General features: G+C 40.9%; 1 long non-coding RNA gene across 1 annotated transcript in view; it reads right to left on the reverse strand.

Moving 5' to 3' along the window:
• Positions 1–14199: 14199 nt before the first annotated feature.
• LOC117099396 overlaps positions 14200–23405 on the reverse strand; it is a 45419-nt gene continuing 36213 nt past the window's right edge. Inside the window, exon 3 of the long non-coding RNA XR_004443799.1 lies at positions 14200–15239. This is a non-coding gene — a long non-coding RNA (uncharacterized LOC117099396). The remainder of the gene's footprint in view (positions 15240–23405) is intronic.

Here is a 23405-nt window from a genome sequence, read left to right on the forward strand (position 1 = left end):
TACTGTTTCCAAATTGCAATATAAGAGCGGAAGATATGGCCATTTTTAAACCTGGGAGAGAATAGATGACTGTGAGTCTTTTATATGTCTAACATAAACACAAACTAAAGGAAGCTATTACAGAATGAAACCGAAAAGCCAGATCTTAGCTCTCAACTGTGAGATACAACATAAGAGACTCAATTCTTTTAGATTCTCTCTAGAGATACTCAACCGAGATACCTTTTTTCCTTGGAGGTTTAACGGGGGAATACTCCAGGTAGGGGCTAGTCCCCATCTCTAGGTACTTGCTGTAAGCATATGTATTACAGTTGCCTGATTCAACTATGAGCAAACCGTTGTTTGTATTGACCATTGAAGATGTCTGGCACCTATTGTTTTTCTTCTTTGTTCTGTTTTAAAAAGGTACAGATACAAACATATGGTTTTCTACTTATGCTCATCAACATAAGTTACTGAGATTTGCAAACTTTCCATTTGATAGGGTTTTCTGGTTTGTTTGTTTTTGAGATAGGGTCTCATTCTGTCACCCAGACTGGAGTGCAGTGGTACGATCATGACTCACTGCAACCTCGACCTCCTGGGCTCACACAATCCTCTCACCTCAGCCTCCTGAGTAGCAGGAACTACAGCATGTGCCACCACAGCTGACTAATTAAAAAAATAAATTTTTTTTTTTTTGTAGAAATGGGTTTTTGCCATGTTGCCCAGGCTGGTCTCCAACTCCCAGGCTCAAGGGATCTGCCTGCCTCAGTCTCCCAGAACACTGCGATTACAGGCATGAGTCAGCCTGCCAGGCCCATTGGACAGTTTTTCACAGAATTCATATCATGTTCTGACCTTAGCATTCAAGTTTCTTATTTGTATTACAGGCAATTGAGCTTCCAATCTCTACCTTAAAAGCTGTAAGATCCTGGGCAGGTTGTACAGTCATTCCGAGACTTAGTTTTACTTATCCGTAAGATGAGGATAATCATATTGTGCTCACATGGAGATTGGATGGGTGAGACATGGTCTGCATACTCACACATGGGACAATTTTCTGTCTGTAATTGCCTAGCACATAGTAGAGACGCAAGTCATAACTGCCAAATAGCCACTTCTTAGACACACTTCTAAAAGTCTATGTTACGAGACAGATGCCAGCAACTTCAATTTTCTCCCACAATGATGGGAATGCTATGTGATGTTGCCGCTCATACCAACAGCAACTCTGAGCAGGGGAAGTAATACTCAGGAGGGCTTTGGGTTGGTTCCTCTAAGTCAGAAACCCAAGGAATAATTGCTAAAATGTGTTTAGCTCTCAGTGTGTGCTATCTTACCCCAGAGCTTTATTTTACAGGATGTTGGCTGTTGTTGGGACCCAGGTTAAAAATAGACTGTGCTATCATCTTAATATTGCTCAATTCATTCATCATGTATTCATCAAAAAAATGTATGAAGCTCTGGCTGGGATTAGTGGCTCACACCTGTAATCCCAGCATTTTGGGAGGCCGAGGCAAATGCATCACTTGAAGTCAGGAGTGTGAGACCAGCCTGGCCAACATGGTGAAACCCTGTCTCTACTAAAAATACAAAAATTAGCTGGGCGTGGTGGCACATGCCTTTAATCTCAGCTACTTGGAAGGCCGAGGCAGGAGAATTGCTTGAACCGTGGAGGTGGAGGTTGAAGAGAGCTGAGATGGCACCACTGCACCCCAGTCCGGGTGACAGAGTGAGACTCTATCTCAATTTTTTAAAAAATGTATGGAGCTCCTACAGGTGACAAGCAGTGTTCTAGTAACTGAGACTATAGGTGCAAACAAGGCAGGCAATGTCCTTACCCTCCTGGAGTTTCCATTCTGGAAGGAAACTGACATTAAGAGTAGTTATCAAAAATAAAGTCACAGACAAGGCCCGTGATAAGAACAACATAGACAAAGCATATTACCTTGAAACCTCGTCGCAGCCATCCAGCAAAGCGGGCACAGGTTGTTTCATGTTACATGAGGATGAGCCCTGAGAAGCCAGTAACCCCACCAGACTGCTAGGAGACAGGAGCAGAGGTGAAGTTCTGCTTTCCCATGTCCACCACCCTGCTTCAGGGATCATGTGGGGGCCAGTGGTGCAAAATAAATGAATCCTCAGTTTCCTCATGGTAAAATGGGGAGAGTTTCTCCCTGTTCGGGTCATGAGGATTAAAGAAGCTAATAGAAGAAAAGCACTCAGAATTGTACCTTACACTCAAGGTTCATTAGAAACACATGGTAGCTGCCATCAGCAAGTCCGTAGAAAACAAATAGCTACAAAATGGGGTAATAAAAGTACTAAGAAAAGGTGCTAGAAGCTTCTGGAAGAGAGAGTGACTAACACTCGTTAGCCAGAGGAGAGAAGGAATCTAGATGGGTTTTGAACACAGAATAGGAGTGTGCTGTGGGCGCCAGGGCATTATGAGGAGAGGAAACAGCATGTACCATGCATGAAAGAGCACGACTCCTGGCGGGGGGTGGACTGTAATTGCTTCTTATGGCTGGAATATGACTGCCCTAGATGAGGGGCAAGAGGTGAGCTGGCTAAGCCCAGAGAATAATACCTCTTTCTATGGCTGTCAGGATCTCTGGGAGGTGATGGGAGAATTGGAGAGCCAGAGAAAACCTCGGAGGCCCAGGCCCAGACGCAGTGGGCCATTTGAACCTCCATCATCTGAGAGGTAAACCCCAATCGTGTGCCAAATTGCCTCTTCAGGCTCCAGCCTCTCCCCACTGTGGACTGTTTCTCTGTCTGGAATGAGATAATTTGTCAGACACCAGCTGCTGATCATTCTTTCCTCATGGGCACATTTATTATTATGTTACAGTGTGCATGAAGAATCTTTACCATCACTGGAGTGAAAATGATTACAATGTGGGGTTTTGTTGTTGTTATTGTGGGGTTTTTGTTGTTGTTGTTGTTTTTCCCAGAAATTCTCAAGTCTTCCCTCTGCCAGGGACAGCATCATCAGTCATGAACCGTGTTTGGGTAGCAGGCTGTGGGGAATCATTGTCATAATTAACAAAACAACAAGCAGAGAACCCCAGGGTGTTGGGCTGGGGAAGGAGGACTGTTTGGAGCCTTTGTGATCAGAGCAGAAGTTCCGCAGCCACGAAGCTGGGCGACCCGTCTCTGAAAGAGTGCCAAGGATGGGCTAGCGGGCTTCTAGAGCCGCACCATGTCTAATTATGTACCAGGAGGCAAGAAAAGGTGTAGGTCTGTCTTTCCAGTTCAGAGGGAGAAAAAAAATCTGTGGTGTCTCGAGTCTAAGAAACGAACAGGCTGACCTTTTCAGAGCGTCTGAAAGAAAAAACCAGATGTATTTCTCAAGAGTCACTGTGACTGAAGGCTTGCATTGTGCACTCACATAAAGGGAGAGCTAACCAGAAAACAGCAGCTGATGATCTGAAGCCAGGCTGTGCTATTGTCCGGCACACAAATGTTCTACAAGGACCCAGACCACCATGCAGTTCTCTGTGCACAGACTATGGAGGTTGGGGGGGTGGGGGGTGAGGGCTTTTTTCCCCCCCCCTTCTTTTCTTTCTTCCCTTCCTGAAACCTTTTCCTTCCAATCCCTCTACAATCGCTCACATTCAACTGCTAGCAATTATTCCCATTGACCCTCTTTGCTCTCCAAATGGGGTGTGGGTCTCTGAAGGTTTTCCCTTTGTACCTGACAATCCCCTGTTACAGGCAGGCTCCAGGGAGGAGGTGAAGTCTCAGCTCCCTGGGGACAGTGACTGGGAATTGAGTGTCTGTGATTTATTTTCCATAGAGCAAAGTCAAAGCAAGGCAAGTATGTGCTGGGAGGCAGACAGGAGGATCCTCCAGCCTCATCAAGGGCTGCTTCTCTATTGTCCTTGGGGAGGCTAAGGGCAAACTCTGGCATTGTTGGAGGGGGAAGGGAGAAGCAGCAGCAAGATGAAAAAGAGTAGGCAGCCAAGTGAGATGGGGAAGCGAGACCCTTTTTCCATTCCAGCTCAGTGTTTTCAGCCTTTCTCCTACAGCGTCTATCTTCCTTAGCATTAGTGGACACATTTCGACTCTTCTGCAAACTGTAATGTTCTTGAAGGCAGATACTTGTCTTCCCCTCCTTCTTGTCTTTCCATTGCCTTCAGGGTTATATTTGCACCAAGCAGTTACTCAGTAAATGCTACTACATGGAATTAACCCTGTGCCCCTTCTGACTGGATCTGGCTCCTCCTATTCAGAGAGTACCTCCTTCTAGGAGCAGCCTTCCTTGACTGATGTAAAGTGGCTTCTGCTCCAGGAACTCTTGATCACTTAATTTAGCTGATTTTTTTTTTTTTTTAGGTCATGTCTATAGTTACTAATACACCATATTTATTAGCTGGTAGGTAAAAAGTAGTTCATCTAGCAAGATGAAATCATAGCTCTCTGTTCTTTTAAGTGGTCTGACTACACTTTTATAAAAGCCCACGGGAGGCAGACTCAACAAAATTCCAGAAATATAATGTTACTACTTTTGTATTTGGGATTGGAAATCCTACTACCCAATGGCTGAACACAGGACCATTTGGGTTCAGACCTCAGGTGCTGTCTCTAAGGCTACAGGTTATAACTTGTTTTATATTTGCCATAGCACTTTGTATTAGAGATAATTCTGATCATATATATATTTGCTTTTTGTCTCTTGCCTCCATTAGACTGTAAGTTCTATATAATAACACCAGCAAGAAAAACAACAACTAATATTTATGGAATGCTTAGTGTGTGTTGGGTACTATTTTAAAAGCTTTACATGGATTATCTTTTTCAATTTTTCATTATGTGAAAGTATTCCCTATGTCAAGAAGAGTGGTTGGCACTACATTGAATTTAATAAATACTTGTTGAACCAATAGAAGGAATGAATGCTATACCCTTCCAAGATTGCAACTAATAAGTCAAACCAAATCCTAGAAAAAGAGATGTTATGAGAACACGAGCAAGTCAAACGAGCATCCTAACGCATTCTTGAAAATACAGGTAAGCCTTGCATTGTGCAATAAATTGCAAGGACCCTGGATTTGTCAGAATATATTCTTAATTGAAATGCATCAGGGAGTTAACTATTTTGAGAGAATCCTGTTACAGGTTCTTTTGTTAAACAAAGAATTATTTTATAATGCAAATAAATTATCCCCCTCCTCCAAAATAGTAATCACTGGCAAGAATGTCACAAATTAGTATTCTTCAAAGTGCTTTCCTATATATATATATATAGCCAAGTGCTTACACATAGGATTTTTGTGTCACTAGAGAACTCAGTGTGTTGAACATCCGGTCACTGACAGATCTCTTAAATACTGTAAGTAAATATTCCCATTGAACACATAAGAAAACGAGGTTTAGGGAGAGGATGAAATTTGGCCAGAGAACATCCCTTTGATGACTCTACGTCTGAAGGGTCCTCTCATGACATGGGTTGATTGGAATTCAGAATTAGTCTGACTCCGTGAGTTGCTCCCCAGCCACGGATGCCTGTTTCATGCCTAGAATCATAAGTTTATTTAAAAACATGTATTGAAAGACCTTTATATACCAGGAACTGCTCTGGAAGCTAAGAAGTATGTCAAAAAGCAAAGTGGGAAAACACTGCTTTCAAGGATTCATCTATTACCACAAGGTCCAAATGGTAGCCACCAGCTACATGTGGCTATCTAAATTTAAATTAAATTAGGAAAAGTTTTAAAATTAAAAATGCATTTCCTCAATTTCACTAGGTGATCTCAAGACTCAAATACTTGAGTGTTAAGTACTTTTGTTGCCACCATACGTCTACTAGCTGCTGTATTGAGAAGTATAGATATCGGGTGTTGCCTCTACTGTAAAACGTTCTATTAGTATTGCTCTAGATAGAAAATAAATAAATCTATAATGTGTCTGCTGGTGATAAGGGCTGTGAAGACAAAGCAGGGTCAGAGGAAGAACAGAGATGGACAGGGCTCATGTTTACAGGGTATTAAGGTAAGGTGCTCTGAGCCAGGGACTGAATGAATACCAGGAGCAAGTTCCATGGCTATCTCGGTGAAAAATATTCCAAGTCGGGGAGTACTTAGTACAAAGACCAAGAAGTAGCCTGCTTCTCAGTTGGAGGAGTAGCGGGGAGGCTTCTGTGGCTGGAGTGGGAATCACTGAATGCGGGAGCAATGATTGGAGATCAGAGCAGAAAGCAGGGCTGGGACAGAAAAACTGAGGCCTTGCAAGCTGCGTTAAGCTTTGGCTCCCCAAAAGACCTGAGCAAAAGTGGTTCTGAGTTTTGTCTTTCTTCTCTCCTCTTCTTTTCACAATCTCTCTCTCTCTCTCTGTTTCTCTCTCCTCTCTCTGCACACCCCCGTACCTTATCACTCATGCCTTTGTGATAAGATAGCACCTTTTTGTCTGTAATACTCTAGGAAGTCAAAACACAGAACGGCATTTTGCATCAGGTAGCATCAAGTTCTCTTCTTAGTCCAGGACTCTGAGTCTGTGACTGTAGGACTTGGCAGGTCTGTTGCTTGTTGAGAGAGTGTGACAACTGGGAGATCTGGGCTCTGTTGAGGTTTGAACCTTATGGCTGGAGAGACAACATGGGTAATGAAGGTTTCTTAAAACTAACGCTAGAGTTTATTATTCACGGGATAAAGGTGATACAGTATTTTTCTTTCTTTCTTTTTTTTTTTTTTGAGACAGAGTCTTGCTCTGTCGCCAGGCTGGAGTGCAGTGGTGCGATCTCGGCTCACTGCAACCTCCAACTCCCTGGTTCAAGCGATTCTCCTGCCTCAGCCTCCCGAGTAGCTGGAATTACAGTCATGCGTCACAATGCCCAGCTAATTTTGTATTTTTAGTAGAGACAGGGGTTTTCCACGTTGGCCAGGCTGGTCTTGAACTCCTGACCTCAGGTGATCCTCCTGCCTCTGCCTCCCAAAGTGCTGGGATTACAGGCATGAGCCACCATGCCCAGCCAATATTTTTCATATTAATTCATTTAACACATTTACTGAGCACTTAATATGTACCCAGTGGTTTATCCAGTAATGAGGGGAAATTCCAGGACACTGGACTTTCTATGCTAAAACCAGAAAAGTGCTGGACAAATTCAGATGAGTTGGTCAGCCTATTTGTGGTGGACATTGCGACTGCAAAGATAAGAAATAGTGTCTGCCTTCCAGACAGCATAGCCTGTTACAGAAGACAGACCATACACAATTCTCAGTGCTTTGATTGAGGGAAACACAGTTATTCTGGCATGTTGCATACCTGCAAGGCCCCAGTACAGTGAGGTAATGAGGGAAGACATCCTGGAGGAGGGGAATATCTGCTTTAATTGTTGAGGATGATTAAAGATGCCCACCTTGTGGCCCCAACTCTTAACACCTTCCCTGGGTCTTCTGTGAAGGTTGGTAACAAGTAGGTCAATGTGCACCCATATTCTCTTCTTGTTGGAGAACCAGATCACCACTGACCTTAGAGATTTTACTGCCCCTAAATGCTTCATATCTGATTGCTTTGTTTGATTAGGAAGCACTAGAAAGGAAAGGAATGACTACATATTTGTCCATGGGAGTATCAATATTTGGGCAAAAGGAGGTTGTTGATCACATCTGTCATTCTCTCCTGGCTTAATAAGAACTAGAAGGCATCTACAAGAATGTATATTCATCTAAAGTCGTGGGACAGAGGAGTCAGGCGGAAAGGCTTTTCAAAGGCATGCTGCATCTTGCTCAGTGAGTGCGCATTTCTCAATTCTTTCTCAGAAGCAGACATTAAAACCTGCAGCACAGTCATTTAGAATTTCAAAGGTTTCTTCTTCAGGGGGTGGGACACAAAAGACACCACCGTTATTCACATAATGCTGGGATGGTGGGGAACAGCAGCACACCATTAACGAAGACGGTGCAGCAAACCTTTATGGAGAAAGGCAAGAGCTATTCTGCCAGGATAAAGAAGATGCCTCATTACTGTTGCTTTTAAAAAAGATTATTATCATTATTCCCTTTAAAATTCACTCCTGCATTCCACCTAGGTTGGGAGAGCTTAAGAGGGGAAAGACAATTTTTAAAAGTAGTTCATAGATCACTAAAGAATCACAAAACACTCAACATTCAGTACACACATCTCTCTCTCTCTCTCTCTCTCTCTCTCTCTCTCTCTCTCTCTCTCTGTAGAGGGTGTCAATCAGAATTTGGAATAAAAGCAACATCCAAATCAAGAGATTTTTTTTTTTTCTTTCTTAAGGCAGACCTCTTATGGCATTGCTCTGTGTGGTTTAAATGGTGCCAAAATCCTACCCAATGGCTTGAAGGACCAAATAAGATGAAGCTTCTCACACATAATGCTGCTGGTCCTTCAACATTATCTTGCATAGCTTTGCCCTTCTTCTCCCTCTCCTTTGTTTTGGAATTACAGAAGGCAAATGCCACAGATTTCAGTTGGAAAACCAGGAGCCCAAGCTGCAGGAACAGCCAGCAGACAACATTGTCTCTGAACTGCTATTGTTTCTATTTTAGCAGCACATTGAGTGATTAGCTTGGGTAACAGTAACATCGCATTACCTTGCAAAGGCTGGAAATGTCTTTCAATAAGGAGGCAACACCGAGTCTATGTGATACAATCCCGTAGACAGAGCCAAGTGGAATACATCAAAGAGAGCCTTGATGCAGATGTTTCATGCAGAAGAAAATTAGGTCAGAGACCACTTCAATTTCAGCTTCTGCCAGCCTCGTTTGAGAGCTTCCAGTGAATTCGTAATGAATAGCTTCTAGGGCACTTTTCTCTCATTCAGTCACAGGCTGCCACAGCCAGATGAGCGTTCCATGTGGAATCTTCTCTCATTATTTAAAACTGCTACTTTGTGTTCTAAAATTCCAGAACCCTTCCAATGCACCACAACTATGGGCCTGAAACAAAAAGACTCCAAAAATACAGAGAGCCATTAATCTGTATCAGATTCTTGCGTGCTCTCTCTCTCTCCCCATCCATCATATACATGCATGTTTTTTAATACATCCCCAAGCCCTTTTTTTCATCTGCCTATGCAGGTACATAAACCGTTGCTGAGGAATATTGGAGATGTCGGGCTTTTAAAATCTTACTCAACTCTGAAGAAGCTGAGTGGCCTATAGATGACCAAAATGCTTTGTTGGCTTCTTGCCGGGAGTGTGCATGCGTGAGTGAGTGTGGCGTGCATGTATAAAAAAAAGCTTTTCTCTGAAAAGAGCAGAGAAGGGCAGTGTGACCTCGATGAAAGTGAATGATGCATCTTTTCCCTGCCCACCCCCCGCCCCATCTCACATGTTATTTATTATATTGGAGGGTTAGAATCTGGGGCACCCTGGTATCTTCCTGTATCCTGTGCTCTTGCTGCCTACCCTTTTGGGGGTTCACAATGACAAATCCTTGCTGACTGGAGCAAGGGTGTGTGGAGTGGATCACTTCAATTCATGCCAGGAGAAGAATCATTAGATTCTAAATGCATTCGGAAGAGAGGGGGCAGAGAGACAGACTCGGAGGATCACAGAGCCTCCTCAAAGCTGGTGACGCTCCGATTTCCCATGGGAAAGGAAATGAAGTGGCAGCCCTAGCTTCAGCTCCCCGTGACACAATTGCTTTGTCTTTGCTACCTCCAAAGCACCAGGGCATTCATTAATTGGTTTTCTCAATTCTAGGTTTTGCAAAGCTGTGGCAGAAAGCCTCAGAAAAGTACTAGAAGGCTGGCTTCTGCTTCAATCCATCATGAGAAGCCATCAAGAAGATGTTGCCTTTCTTGTACTGCCATTAAAAATGCAATATCTGGCTTTAAAATATACTGGTCTTTCTGCCTTTCTTTCCCAACCTGGTCTCCTCCCTGTCAGCACTCTCCTGCAATCTTTTTTTTTTTTTTTCTGTCACACACACACACACATACACACACAAACTCTCAAACTCACATGCTCAATTAAAATTTCTGAGGAAGGCAGAAGTGCAAGGGAAGAAGTGGCAGTGGAGTAGAAAGATGAGCTGACAGATAAACCTAGATTTAAGCTCTAACTCTGGGTGAGTTTGGCCAACAGCTCTCTTCTCTAGGTTCAGTGTCCTTACCTGGAAAAACATGAGTGCTACTCCCTGAGTCCCTCACGGCTTTGACAATAGATAATCTTTCTCTTGTGTTGTAGACAACTAATATCATTCTTGAAATGTCTGGCTATGAGTTGTAGCCACAGATCTACCTATTAAGGTGCTCACAAAGGTCTGCTCATAGGATTAGTGCCAAGGCATTAGGGGCATGTTCATATCAGCAGGATATTCTGATTTTCTCCAGACATGCTTGCAATGGGATGCAGCTCAATGTAGGAGAAATAACATTGCTTTTGAGTCAAACGGACTTGAGTTTGAATTTAGGATGTCACTTCCCAGCTGTGTGACTGCAGGTAAATCACTTAGCTTCTCTGATCCCTAGTTTCTTCTACAGTAACATAGGAATAATACCTGTAATGGAAGGTTGTTAGAAGAGCAAATGCAATCATATGAAGGTAGAGAGCTTGGCATGGTGCCTGGTACATGGCATGGCAGGTACTCAATACACAGTAGGGTGATTTTTTTTGCTCTTAAAAATGAATACTGGAGACATGCATGCATACATGCAGAAAAGGCACATATGACCTAGAGCAGTGAAAACAATTTAACATACTATTTGAATTGACTGTTGCTGCTCCATATGGAGAATATTCTAAGACACACACACACACACACACACACACACACACACACACGAGTTCAGCTTCTAAAGGCAGTAGCAACCAATCCTAATTTCTTTAAGGTAATACAGTTAAAATGCTGAGTAGAGATTTTGGCACGTAAGTTGTCAGTAAATACTAGTTATACTCATTTTTATTTAAAATATCTTTCAGTATAGTAAATTCCAGTTTATTATATACCTCTTCCCCATTCTCCTCTCTGAAAAGGCCTGGATTTTTTGTTTGTTTGTTTGTTTGAGACAGAGTCTCACTCTTGTTGCCCAGGCTGGAGTACAGTGGCGCGATCTCGGCTCACTGAAACCTCTGGAAGAGGTCTCTTTTTAAGAGGCAACATGGGGCACAGAAAATCTCTATAAGTAGGAGCCACAAGCCATCAGTCTGACGCTGAGTTCTTAATCACAAAATCATAGCACTTCAGAGCTTGGCTGGTAGAGAAACTGAAACACAAATGGTTTACGTGATTTGACCAAGGTCGTGGAGGAACCCCAGTTCTCACGGAGCTCTCCTCATATTCTTTGCCCTCGTAAGTTCCAACTAAGTCTATGAGAATGAAAATGCTTGACAAAGTCCAGGTGCTTTCCAAATGCCAGAGGCCCCTCTCCAGCACCTGCCAGCTCCTACAGCAGCCTTGGCAGAGGGCCACGGCCACTGGAGGTATTTAAGGCTGTCTGCAGCAACCGCACCACTGTCAAAGTAGAGCACTGCTGCCCAAAGCTGGCCTTGGTTTCTGTCAAGGCATGGAGCACAATACAAACTGGAAAGGGACTCCATGGCCCCTCATGCTGAGCAGGCTGCGCCAGCATCAAGACAGAGGGTAGCCCAGTTGGAGCAGCCCAGAGTTAAACATTAGTCTGCCAAACTCTGGCTCTGTGTGCTGGTATGTGGCCATGGGGATGCACAAAAGCTAGAAAGGCCAAAAGAAGGAAAGAAAAACATCTCTTTTTGTTTTTCTACATTTATTCATTCACTCATTGCTTAGTCATTTCCTTATTCAGTTTTTCTTTTTTACTATCATTGGAGAAAGGGCACGGCTAAGATTTCATTATTTAGTAAAAGAGACATAAATAGAGATACAAACCAATTATAATTCAATATGGCAAGTGCTCTAATAGCAAAATACTGTGGCAAAGGAGAGGGAAGCATTCAATTTTCTTGGTTTCCAAATATTAATGGAGTAGAGATTGTGTAATAATCAAAGTTTAATCAGAGAAATAAAACTGATAAATATATGTATATTCACAAACATATACATATATGCATGCATACATTCATGTATATATAATATACATATATACACCTATATACATACACATGAATGTACATACCTATATACACACACACGTGAATGTACATACCTATATACGCACACACGTGAATGTACATACCTATATACGCACACACGTGAATGTACATATATACGCACACACGTGAATGTACACACCTATATACGCACACACGTGAATGTACACACCTATATATGCACACACGTCAATGTACATACGTATATACGCACACACGTGAGTGTACACACCTATATACGCACACACCTGAATGTACATACATATATACGCACACACGTGAATGTACATACCTATATACGCACACACGTGAATGTACATACATATATACGCACACACGTGAATGTACATACCTATATACACACATGCAATTTTAGGGATTTGACCTTACATGATTGTGGAAGCTGGTTTAATAGCCTGTATATGGTTACTGTCTTTGCTCAGATTTGGCAAGCCTTTTCTTTAAAGCAGCAGACAATACATATTTTAGGTTTTGGGAGACATACAATCTCTGAAGCACAGAAGCAGCCCCAAGCAATTAATAAACACATGGATCTGGCTATGTGCCAATAAAATTTCATTTACAAAAACAGGCAGTGGGTTGGATTTGCTCTGCAGGTCATAGTTTGCAGACTACTGACCATCTTTGCCACTACTGGTTCTGGAGCCTGAAGTTAGTAAGGCAGAGAGTTGGGAAAGGAAGTTGATATGAAGTGTGGGAGAGCAAGGATGAACTGGAGCCTGCAAAGGTGGAGAACAGCCTAGAATCTGCCTCACTTTCTCATTGTCTTCCAGCCTCCAACTTTAGTAATGTTTGAGTCCTGAAGAGGTGGTGTCTCTTCATGCACTAAATTCACATGCAAGCCAGGAGTTAAAAAAACTGAAGAAGGATCCAGTGGGAGGTGGAATTGCTGCTAGTCTGGCTGTTGGCCCAGACCAACAAGGTTTGCAAGCAGATAAGTAGCAATGGACATGGTTTGCAATAGCACCTGGTGTTCCTGCATTGACCCTCTGAGTGTTAACTAACTACGGCTTCTGCTTTAATTTATCCTTCCAAAACTCATGCAAAATGTCTCCTATGACCCATGCTAACTTGAAACAATGTAAGAAAGGAAATTCTAGGAGGCATAAGTCTACTTGAACTAAGTTGACCCAGTAAAGTCCATACAGATGAGGAAGGTTTCAGACAGGAGCTTACATTGGAACTGGACCTCAAGTATGAATGAGCATTTTTATCAACTGAAAGACACCCCCAGAATCCTCAGAAAGCATTCTTTATGGGTCATCTGTTGTCACATGACTCTAACACAGAGTTTATAAGGAGAAACAACCTGTTCTTTTGCTTGCCAACCATTTGAATAATTTATGTCCCTTTTTTTTTTTTCACTAATTGACTACTTCCATTAGAATCCAGATGTGAGCAGGATGGTGACTTCTGTGACCATCTTGGCTCAAAATTTTCCATGAAAGTCCAGCCAATTTGTTTGTCCATACCCAGCAGGAAAACCTACCTGTGGGAAAAAGAGGCTGCTCTGTCTAGGCAAATCATTCAATGCTCAAGCATATTCACATTTAACAATGTTTTAGCAGATAATTCCTATAAAAATTTTTATTCTTTGTGTGTCACAGAACTGACTTCTTCCCCCCATTTTTAGCAACTTGTTCTTTCTTGTGTTTTTCTTCATTAACGTTGTCAGATTTCACTAGATGTTCCAGCACCAGATGTTATATTTAATTCCTCCTTCTTCCAGTTCTTTCATGTTTTGAGCTTACCTCCACACCTCTTGCAATCATCCACTCATTCATTGACTTTCCATATATCCATCTTGTTATTCATCTTTGTGTTTATTTATTCGCTCATCTATCCATCTATCTCTCCATTCATTTGTCCAACCATCCACTCATCCCTTCATCTCCTTTTTTTTTTCCCTTGGGCTACTACCCTGAAATAGGGTAGATAGAAGACTGAAATAGTCTTCTATCATCTCATTCTTAAATGATTACAAGGTCCAATAAGCTGGTTTTCCTGAGAGGCTTAGTGAATGCATAGGATGTGGAGTAACATGGGCTTACATTTGAATTCTGTCTCTGTCCTTTACTAACTCTATGATCTTAAGCACATAATTGAAACTCTCTGGGTCCATTGAGGAACTAATAATATCCACCTCTCAGGATTGTTGTAGGCATTTATTGAAAAAAGGTTTATAAGGCAAGTAGTACAGTGTTGGAACATGCAAGATACTCAATAAATGCTAATTCATTCCCTCCTCTCTGTTTCTTATATCCTAACTACTTTATAATGTTTTTTTCATGTATCTTCACAAACACTTGAAATTGTCACCCAACTCTTGGGCCTTTGCTGAAACCATCCTTCTTCCAACAACTGTGTCCACCCCAATTCCTAACTTCCTATCGAGACTCATCACTATTTCTAACTTCAGGTCTTCAATCATGTAAACTTTTCTTCTTGAATTATCTGTCTTCCTATTTCTTTTTGTAGAAAGTGGATCTGATTTCTTGGACTCTCTCCTTCCCCTATGAAAATGCTACCTCTTTCTATAACCTTCTTGAATCCCCCAATTTAAACCTTTACCCCCCACTGTATTACTGTAAGACTTTATTTGCAAGTAAGAGAAAAGGGATCTTCATTTCTGAGCATACATTGTTGAGTGTGGATATACTTGTTATGTGCTTTTCACAGCAATTTCATGAAGTAATTAGTATCTTTATTCTTTTTTAGTAGAAGAACTTTCCCAAGGTCACTCAGTTAACAAAGACCAAAGCAAAAATATGAACCCAGGTCCAAATATCTTAATTCAAAATATCTTCCATTTCATACTACCTTGCCTTCCATCCTCTGTCATATAGTAGTAATTCTGTAAAAATGTTAAAAAACATAATTCTGACATTTATCAAAGATTTTGAAAAATGAAAAGCTATGATTGACCCCATAAATAAATGATATTAAAGGATAGGGATAGTGTTTTATTTATTCCTATATCACCTTCACTGTCCTGGTGTAAAAAACCTACCAATAGGCATATGGTAAATGTCCAACTGAAAGACATCAAAAGCATAAATAGGACCTTTCACCAGAGTCGTATTCTTGAGATTCTGCCTCAATTTCAAATGTTACAAGTGATCATAAATCCTTCAGCCATCATATTGTCAGGGTAAGGTCAATTTCGGTGTTCTTTCTTTTTTGTAAGAATGTCTACAACAAAAATGGAATTGTTATTGTTAAATTCTTATCATAATAAGACTCTTCATAAATTAGAGTCCTTGGCTATTTTGTGAAAATCCTTGGCCTGATTCCTGCAGCCAGAAGGCAGCAAGCTTCTTTATTTGTCTCTCCATAGCATTAGTAACCCTGTACAAGTTAAATTTGTTTTATTTATAGGTTGGAAGAGCTTTCACCCATAAGGAGTGCCAAATAAATAGACTTTTTCTATCATTCTCCAAAGAGGTTGGAAAGGAACTACTCAGGAGGAAAGCCTGGAGGGTACAAATTGTCAGAATGAAGTATAGTCTTTTGTTCAGAATCAGAAGAGTTAACCACTCAAATCGTAAAATATCAGATGAAGCTCACTTCACCCAATAGGAGTGAGCAAAGTGAGAAGAAGGAAGACATGGTGACACAGAAAACCTCCAAGGAGTAATCTCTCCAGTTTAAGTCAAGACAAGTTCACTTGGGATTCTCAAGGTTATATTTTTGCCTAAAAGGCCAAGGAAGTATGCTTTCTGATAGCACAGAAAAGAGTCATAGTTTAAAAAAACAGAGATTGAGAGGGCAATGCAGAATAATCTGTTGATCTGTAGAGTGTCTATGTCTAGTTATTTTTACTTGAGTGTGAGAAGAGCCACTCAAAGTTATTGAATTGAAGGAGTTCAAAGATCAATGCAACATGATTAAATAATCATATTGTGAATTAAATAAACATAAATAATCATATTAGACCTTACATCTGCTATCTCTTTGGAGAGAAATGAGATGGTTATGATCTTTGATAAACCCCCAAATTCTCTGTTGTCCTCATGAAAGGAACATGCTGCTGTTTCACCGTGAGCTTTGAGAACCTTTCGAAGAGAAAGAATGGGTTTTTGTTGCTCAGTACATACAAACTTGCCTGGTGTCCCTTCTAATTAATGGCATTTATTTCCCTCATAGAGTTGTCTAAGGCTGAAGGCAGGGATGTGGCATTGAGACAGAACTAACCTAACTGGCTCTCATGGGGATTGATCACATGCATTGACCTACCACTACAGTGTTCTAAGCATTTGAGTTAACTGAGTGTGCCTTCTCTACAAATAAGTCTCAGTCATTCCATAGAAAAGAAGATGGGATTGTCAGGTATCAGGTTTAAAACACTGTATCTTTAAGGCAAGGTGAGGTTTACTTTCAAAGCAGGGTGTGGAACTTTCTAAAGAGAAGCCCTGCATGGTCATAAACTATTCATGAAAGTTCTCATGTTTCTAGAACTACCTACTTTCTAGTTCCCTTAACTGGTCTTATTACTACCTGTCTCATCTTCCTGACAACTCTGACCTCAGATCTACCTTTAATTTATTTTAATACATTCCCTTTTTTATCCTGGACATAAGGTGTATAAATTGTTGATATCTTATCCATTTGATGCCTGACCTTGACCTTCCTTGATACCACTGTCCTTACTTTTGCTAGAGATGTCAGTGTCAGACACATTTTTCACTGCCTGCTCTTGATATCCCATTCCTACCCCCATTGTTGGCTTTGCTTTCCCTGTGAAAACTTTACAACTGAAAGAGCTTCCACTCCATGACACAAAGCCAAAGGCAGGACAAGGGACTGCAAAGGCTCCTAAGCAAAGTCTTCAGTGTCATAGGCCAGAGGGAACAAGCTCCATCACCCTTAGCATGTAAACAACAAGAGGCCTGGCCTAGTTTCATACACCCCAGAGAACCCTTAGCTAAGCAGGTGGTCACACCAACTTGAGACTGTGCTTCAACTGTATCTATGTCCTAGGAAAAGCCAACCATGTCATTTTGCATCAGCCAATGCAGTGCAATAGAATAGTACATGCTTTGGAGCCAGGGCTACTTGGGCTGGAATCCTGGTTCTACTCCTTGCTAACTGTGTTACTTCAATCAAGTTTCTTAACTTTTCTAAGCCTCAGTTTCCTTACCTATAAAATGGGGGTAATTGTACTTGCCTTTCACCGTCATTGTGAGAATTTAGAGATAACAATTATAAAATATAGGACATTGAATATAACATACAATAAATAGAGTTTATTGTTATTTATCTTTCCTTGCTATTTTTGTCATTATTATTATTGTTATGACAGGGCTTTAATGTCTAGATTCTGGCAAGAATAGTGAACATTTCAAATATCCAGGCAGCTCATTTCTTGAGAGATGGACCACAGGTTTCCTCACAAACTAGGCTGGTTGCTCAGTGTTGTAAATCACCACTTGGCTTCCTGCCTGAACTTTTAATCTTGTCCCCATCTCAATTTAAAGAGGGTGAGAAAGCAGAGACATCAATCGTTTCCTTGTCAAGGACAACAGCCCCTTCCTTCTTCCTTGGATCTCTCCTGGGGACCCATCTGCCTGGTGCCAAGGGAGGGGGCTGTTGCTGAATACAAATCACCATGTGGTGGGGGAGGCTTGTGCTTCTATATCAGCCAAGAGCCATTTCGCCATCTCTGTGTGAGACTCCAATGAGCCCAACCCAGTCCTCTCACTGCTCCTGGGGTTAAGCGCCCCACTGCTTCACAGTCACCCTGGATAGTGATGTAACCATGAAGATGGCAGTTACCCAAGGTACTGGGACACAGACTTTATTGATTTGTTCTTCTAATGCATTAGGAGGAAACAGGAAACCTCAGGAAGGTCATAAGCGACAATTGTGCATTGACTGGCACAGACATTGACTTCATTCAGAAAGGCACGACTCAAGTGGCCTTGCTTTTAGAGAGGAGGGGGGCCATAGAGGCACGACTCAGAAAATAAAGACAATAAGCACGGGCTGGATCACAGGGAATCAGAAGGAACTGAAGAACCTAACGCTCAAGCTCACACTTGAGGGAAAGTCTTTGTTCAGTTCCTGGTAGAGCCAGATGTTCAATCAATGTTACTAAACAATTGGATGAAGGCATAAACCAGCAAGGGTGAGCCCCTTAGAACTTCCTCTATCGATTTTCTGGGCACCTCTGTACCATTTTCCCATTTGATTCTGTGGTTACATGCCCTTCTTTCCATCTCTTTTTCATGATCTTTAAAGCTGAGCACGTCAGAGAACTTTTAATGGACTCCCGCTGTTTCCTTCAGCTTTCAACCTCTTGCGATGCGCCCTGTAATCACTGACCACTGCAAAAATCAGAATGACACGTTTGAAGATCTCCTGGCCCTCCTGTACCCTCTTTTCTTCTAGGTCTGTGTTCTGGATATTTGGGGTCTGCCTCTCAAAAGTTTTGCCTTCTCTGATGATTATATTAACAAGAAGTGCCATCTTTCTTCAAGGGTTCTGGTTATTTCAACTTTATCATCCAATTCTCACTTTCTTGTGAGCAATGATTCCAGATGAGCATTTGAGTTAACTGGGTGTGCCTCCTCTACAGATAAGTCTCAGCCACTTCATAAAAGGGAAGTTGGGATTCTCAGGTATCAGGTTTAAAACACTGAATCTTTAAGACAAGATGAGTTTACTTTCAAAGCATGGTGTGGAACCTTGTAAAGAAAACTGTCTGTGAAGCCACATCTTTCCAAATGTTTGGCTTTAATCAATTCAGTGGACTTTTGGATAGGATCCTAAGGTCTCTTCTAACCCCATAACTACAGTCAAATCATTAATCCAGAACTCAGTGGAACATTGCAGTTTTTGTAGAAACGGTTCTCTACTGATTGTTAATACCGAGAAACTATAGACCACCAAGCAGAGATGGAACTTCAAACCATTCTTTTGTTTAGGCTTTTGTGGGCTCTGTACAGGCATCAGATCTCTAGTCCTAGTTTTAGTATCCATGTAAAACATCATCTTGGCAGAAGGAGACGCAACAGAAAAGTGATATCTCCAATGAAAGACGTAATGCGGGGGTTTACTCATAAGCAGCGTGGAGATTAAGGACAAAGCCTTCTGTAGAGCTCAGATTCTAACACAAGGAGGTGATTAGTCCCAGCTCTGCAAGTTACTCTCTCTGTAATTTAGGCACATGACTTAAACTTTGTAGCCTCATGTTACATTTTTACTAATAAACTAATAGTAGCCTCAAGCTTAAAAGGGATTACTAATAAACTGATTTGGGGGTGTTATGAAGGTAAGTAGACAATGAATTTTCAATAGCCAAGCACATAGTAACTGCTCAATAAACAATTGTTGTTTTTTTCCCTCATTGCCCAAGATTCCAGTGAGTTCTGGACTAATAATTTGGCTTCAATTATAGACTCACGGGTTTAGAAGGAACCTTAATATCATATTTAAGGATAAAACATCTATATTTATTAACCACTAACTATGTGCCAGGCAATGTGGTAAGCAATTTGAAAATAATATTTTATTTATTGAGATAACAGATATTATACTCAGATTTCAGATGAGAAAAGTGGGGCTCCCATGTATTAAATAATGTTCTTTAGGTCATGCACCTAATCATTGATAAAGCAGAGGTGCACATCTTGGACTTTCTCACTCCAGAGCCCATTCTCTTAACCACATTGTTGTAGGAACATTTTAGAATGAGAAAGCAGTGGTATGACTTTAATAAGCTAAAAAATCAGTGAACTGTAGAACCCCTGGGGAAATAGGGTTTGGAGAGTGGAGGTGGAAATGCACTAAAATAATAGATTCCAGTATCGATCTAGTGAGCAGAGCTGAGGAGACACAGATTAGTAGGATTTGTAAAGTTGTTATTAGTATTTGCCAAAGATGTTTGCCATTGCCCATGTTCTTCTTGGGAATATTGCCTTTTGAATATTACTCTGGAAAACAGGATCACATAAAAATCCTTTCTTTCCTGTGTCCCAACATGCTTATTAAGTTTTCTCAGTACTGGGTACCATGATAGGCAGGGAGAGAACAGAGATATCAAACAGAAACACAGGGCAAGTTTTGCATTTGATGTGTTTCAATTACAGATATAAGAAGCTGCATCTGGAAAAAAATGTGGGGCAGCATTTGGATGAGCTTTGAGTCTACACTGAAGAGTCTTGACTTCAGCAACAACCTGACATATGGAGTTATTTAGGAGGGGAGTGCTGTGAGAGCTGCAATTTCTAAAACACCCTGGACCAGAGATGATGCTATAGTTTGTTACTTGGTATTCCTGAACACAAAAAAGTCCACAGATGTGATGAGATGAATACCTTAAACTTGTAGGTGAAAAGCCATGTCTATGTGCACATGAGCTTTCTTTTCTGAAAAGAATGTCGAAAATGTTATTCTCAAAGAGTCAGTGATGCAAAATTATTAAGGTCAAATACCACTAGTATTGGCTCAGAAGGAAGAAAAATTAGAGGAAGATACCTAAGGGTTGGTGAAGAATACAGTTGAGAGATGAAGATGAGCAGAGATAGTGTCATGGAGACGGAGCTGGCAGATATAAAGGCTATGCTTCCTAGGACCTAGGAATGACACCTGAAATGGGCAATTAATCAGGTGTGGAAGGTAAGAGAAAAAGGAAAGATGAACCTCCAATGCCTCTTGATTTTCTAGCCTGGGAGATGAATCAACATACCAAGAAAGAAAATACAGAAGGTACTATAAGTGTAGGGAGGAGATAATAAATTTAGTGTTGGTATTGGTGTAGATTGCTCCTTGGAATGTAATTATGGAATTGCAATTTTCTCTATGAAGCTTAGAACATATGTCAGAAAGTGTAATTTAACTCATTGACATACCAGACCAATGAAGATGAACTTGTTGATTTGAGATTTGTAATGCAAACACAAAAAGGATTATTTTCTATAAAATTTGGATGTATACCTAAAATTGAAGGTATGACCCCATCTCCTATTTTCACCTCTCTCATTCCCCAATAATCTCTGGGACGAAGGTAGTAATTCATAATGGCTTAAAAATGTTTACACAATGCCCAATGTTTAAATAAATTCTTAAGAATTGGCACAATCCAGATCTTTTCCAAACTAGGTAAAAGAACAATCCAGTTATTGCCAGAATTTTCTTTTTTTATAAAGATATTTGGTATTTTGTAGACATAGTTCAAATTATACCAATGCCTTGACCATCAAAAGTATAAAACCTTACAAGGAAAATTTTCAGCAAATACTGTGTGTCAGTACTAGATCTCTTTGTAAATGTTAACCATTCTAGGCAATTAACATATTTTCATTGCATCAACCCTATGAGGTAGATATTATTTTCCCTGCTTTACAGATGAAGAAAAATGAGAGCGAAAAACTAAGAAACTTGCCCAAATGTGTCAAAATAGGAACTGGCAGATCTTTTCTAATCCCTAGTCTATATATTTTCTGACTACATCTGCACCTCTGGGTCATTGAGCCCATTCCTTTTTAGTGTCCCCATCCCCTTTATGCCTTCCTTTCACTCACCACTCAGTTTAGGTTCCAGAATCTGAAGCTGCAATCATCTTGCAAATCCTCACCTTCCTGGCCCTTCTGTCATTCTCAGCCAGTCAAACTCAGTCCTCAAACCCAACCATGCCTCCCTCGTTCCAACACCAGGGTCACTGATGGTGAACTGGAGAAAAATACTCAACCATACTGTCTGGTCTAACCTCAAATTTGTGACCACAAACCTCAAGTGGACTTTCTATTTTCCCTAGCAACCTTGTCATGTTTTTTGATTCTCTCATTATCCAAGACAACCATAATGGAGTCTTCTCATTTCTCAACCTTCTTACTCTGCCCCCTTCTTTTTATTCTCAGATGATGACCTTGCTTCTTATCCAGCTAAGAAAATAGTTGTGATCTGAAGATAAAAACATGTATTCTCATTACCAGTTTTCCAACTTATCTGCATCTTAACCTCCAGAGCCAGCTTTCTCCTGTTTGTATATTTATTCATAAGGATTGTTCATGCTTCTACTAAAACCAACCCTTCTCCTTGTGCACTTGATCTCATCTCACTTCTTTCTTTTGGACTTTGTTCCTGTAGTAGTCATCCCTTTGTCCTCGTGATCATTTTTTCCTTTTCTGTTGATCATTGCCATCAGCAGACAAGCATGCTATTCTGTTATCCCGTTTCCCATGTTAAGAAAATGAAACCCGTCCTTGACTCACATTCTCTTCTAGTTCTTGCCATATGATTTTCCTCTCTTTTAAAGCAAAACTCAAGAAAAGAATTGTCCATCCATACTTACTCTCTCCACTATCTCACTTCTAATCCTTTTTTTAAAAATGTGCCAATCAGGCATTAGTTCCCATCCTTTCAAAAACATTTTTTGAAAACTGTTATTATCAATGCCATCAAACAATGACATGTTGTCAAATCCAGTGATCAATTATCAGTGCTACTCTTAAACTCTCAGGTGCTCTGACAAAGTTATTCACTTTCTCTCTCCTCAATACTCTGTTCTCTTGGCTTCTGTGATAGTCAGTTCCAGATTTTCTTCTCCTTCACTGGTCAACCCGTCTTAGTACTATTTTTTCTTTGCTGGCTCCTCCATCCCTGCTCTGACGATTCAGTGTGTTTCTCTACTGTCTCCTCGCCACCTGCATTTGTTTACGGATTATTTCATACAGTCTGATAACCCCCAACTTTCTATCTCTTGTCCTAAATTCTTCCATGATATGTGGGATATCAATTACCTGCCAAACATCTAGAATGTCTATTATTTATCTTATATGTAATACAGCTAAAACAGAAATCCTGATCTTTTCTTCCCTCTCAAAATACTCTGATTATTTCCAGTCTTTTTCAAAATACAGAAATCATTATTGATTTCTCATTTCCCCTTATTTCTTACATCTAAGCTATCAGCAAGTTTTGCCAGCTTTACCTTAATCTCACTTCCCTCCATCTGACAGTTCTGGTCTAAGTTACTATGCTGTCTTTGTTGGACTACAATTGCCTGCAAATTGATCTCACTGCTTCTACTCTTCCTTCTTTCCTCTCCCCATATCTTTTCTCTACCTCAGTAGCCAGTGTGCCTTTTAAAATGGATTGTGTTTCTGTCTCTAAAATCACTTCAATTGCTTTCCGTTTTACTGAGAATGAAATTCAGACTTCTTAATGACCCACCAAGCATTACCTGATCCAGTCACTGCTTACCTCTCTAATCTTATATTCTATGACTTTCCCCATTGGCCAATTGTGCTGTATCTACATTGGCATTTTGACTTTCTTCTAACCCATACAACTCATTGTTGCTCTAAGGGTTTTGCATTTCTCATTCTCTGGACTCAAATGCTCTTATCCCAGATA

The sequence above is a fragment of the Trachypithecus francoisi genome, unplaced genomic scaffold (genome assembly GCF_009764315.1).
Source record: "Trachypithecus francoisi isolate TF-2019V2 unplaced genomic scaffold, Tfra_2.0 Lachesis_group16, whole genome shotgun sequence".
Classification (NCBI taxonomy): Eukaryota; Metazoa; Chordata; class Mammalia; order Primates; family Cercopithecidae; genus Trachypithecus; species Trachypithecus francoisi.